Here is a 2,500-nt window from a genome sequence, read left to right as displayed (position 1 = left end):
GCACCGGTTCCTACACTTTCACGGCTGGATTAATACCCATTAAGAGAAACAGTCACCAGTTTAGGGCACCAGGAGCAAGATAGGGCCACTGGGAACCAGGTGAATGACAGGGCTACAGACTTTTACTTTCATCTCCCATTTCCATTTTTTATTCTTTTCCCAAGGTTGCAGCTGAACGAGATTCCTAACTAGAGCGGTGATCCCCACTAATGATAATGTGTGTGTGTGTGTGTGTGCGTGTGTGTGTGTGTGTGTGTGTGTGTGCGTGCGCGTGCGTGTCTGTGTTTGTGTGTGTATGTTTTAAACACTCTGAGGGATGGTAGGAACCTACATTAATATAACTAAGTCTATCGTTGGGCTTCCTATAAGATTTATAAATATTCTTATTTAGATCTAAGGACACATCTAGGAAATTGACAACCGTCAGGATGGTGTCTGTAGTTATGCTAAGGCCGAAAGTTTGTGTATGTGTATGTGTGTGTGCGTGCGCGCACCCGTGCATATGCGTGTGTGTGTGTGTGTGTGTGTGTGTGTGTGTGCGATTTCCCAAAACTAGTTAACTTTCAATGTCAGGTTAGCAATGAACTTGATTATCTACTCACGTTTACTATGTGGTAGGCTTTAAATGTAGCTGCACTAGTTCCCAGACTTTCACGGCTGGATTAATAACCATTAAGAGAAACAGTCACGTGTTTAGGGTACCAGGAGGAAGAAAGGGCCACAGATTTTTACTTCCATCTTTTATTTCCAATTTTTATTCTTTTCATTGCCTGATTTACCAAAGTTTTAGCTGAACTGGATTCCTAACTAGAGCGGTGATAACGATAATGTGTGTGTGTGTGTGTGTGTGTGTGTGTGTGTGTGTGTGTGTGTGTGTGTGTGTGTACGCGTGTGTTTTCTTTTCCATTTTTCATTATTTCAAGTCTTCCTGTAGCGAAGGAGGTAGTTTCTAATGGTGTTACCAAGCTCCATCGTTGGAAATTAGATTCAAATTCAATGTCACATTTTGAACTTGAGAAAAGCTTTGCACATTTTTACTGTTCCGCTTATAAATTGTATTTGTAATGCTGATGTTTGCTAGTTGATTTAATTATTTTTTGTTTTGTTTTGTTTTTCCCGATCATTATCCATTTGATGAAAATTTTCGGCCTTAGCATACCTACAGACACCATCCTGACGGTTGTCAATTTCCTAGATGTATCCTTAGATCTAAATAAGAATATTTATAAATCTTATAGGAAGCCCAACGATAGACTTAGTTATATTAATGTGGGTTCCTGCCATCCCCCCATAGTGTTTAAAACATTAGCAAAAGAATTTCTAGCCTCTCCTCCGATAGGGACATTTTTAATAGCGTTGCCCCAGTATATAATAAGGCTCTTAAAGATAGTGGATTTAGCAAGGAAATAACCTATACACCTGCCACCAGTCCAATAATAAAGAAAAGGAAACATAGGAATAGGAAAACTATCTGGTTCACATCCCCCTACTCACCCGAAGTGACCTTTAATGTAGGCAAGTAATTCTTAGCGCTGATAGATAGGCATTTTCCAGTCAACCATAGTTACAGAAAGCTCTTCAACAGGCATAACTTAAAAATCAGTTTCAGCTCAACTACTAATTTTAAAAATATAATCGCACACAACACAAAGAACCACAATATGAAACCAGCTGTTCATGCAGGGGTAAAAATTTGTGCCCGCTAAATGGAGCTTGCATGTCCGAGACCATCATTTATGAAACTACCGTGGACTCTATATCCACTAAGGATACAGTTTCGACGAAGGGCCTTACAGAGGGGAATTTCAATGCCAGGTTCAATAATCACACCTTGAGCTTCAGGCACTGGGATAAAAAGAAAACGACCAAATTATCCAGTCATATATGGTCCTTAAAAGATAAAAGTGTTAGTTACAACATTTATTGGAAGATCTTAGCCAAGTGCAAGCCTTACACCAACAGCAGCGGAAAGTGCGGTGTTTGTGATATGGAAAGATGGCTCAGATTCATCTTGAAAAGCAGCTTAGACCCCGCCACATGTCTAAATTCAAGAACTGAACTTTTCGGATCATGTCCACGTGTGGCTAAATATTTGTTACATTTTTGGTCCCCCGAGATTACAGATAGGACTTGCTTCTACATTGTGTCCACGTACAAGCTTTTTATCTCTCTATACTTTTTACTTATATTTCATATTTATTTCTTATATTTTTTACATATCTATAGAGATATTGTTTTATAGGTTTATTGTTCATATTTTTTACGCATATTTTTTCTGTATTCTACCTTCCACCTTGCAGTTTTCCTGTGCGTATATAGACGTGTATATGGAACCTTTCGTACGCGCTTGTGAATGTGTGCGGGTATGTGTGTATATAGACGTGTGTGTGCGTGCATGCGAGTATGTGCGTATATAGACGTGTTTTACTTTTATTGCTTTTTTACACTTTTTTCTGTATTTTGCCTTTAGCCCTGTTTTTTCTTGTGCATGTGCGCATAC

The sequence above is a fragment of the Octopus bimaculoides genome, chromosome 9 (genome assembly GCF_046866305.1).
Source record: "Octopus bimaculoides isolate indiv1 chromosome 9, ASM4686630v1, whole genome shotgun sequence".
Classification (NCBI taxonomy): domain Eukaryota; kingdom Metazoa; phylum Mollusca; class Cephalopoda; order Octopoda; family Octopodidae; genus Octopus; species Octopus bimaculoides.
This window is presented reverse-complemented; position numbering follows the sequence as displayed.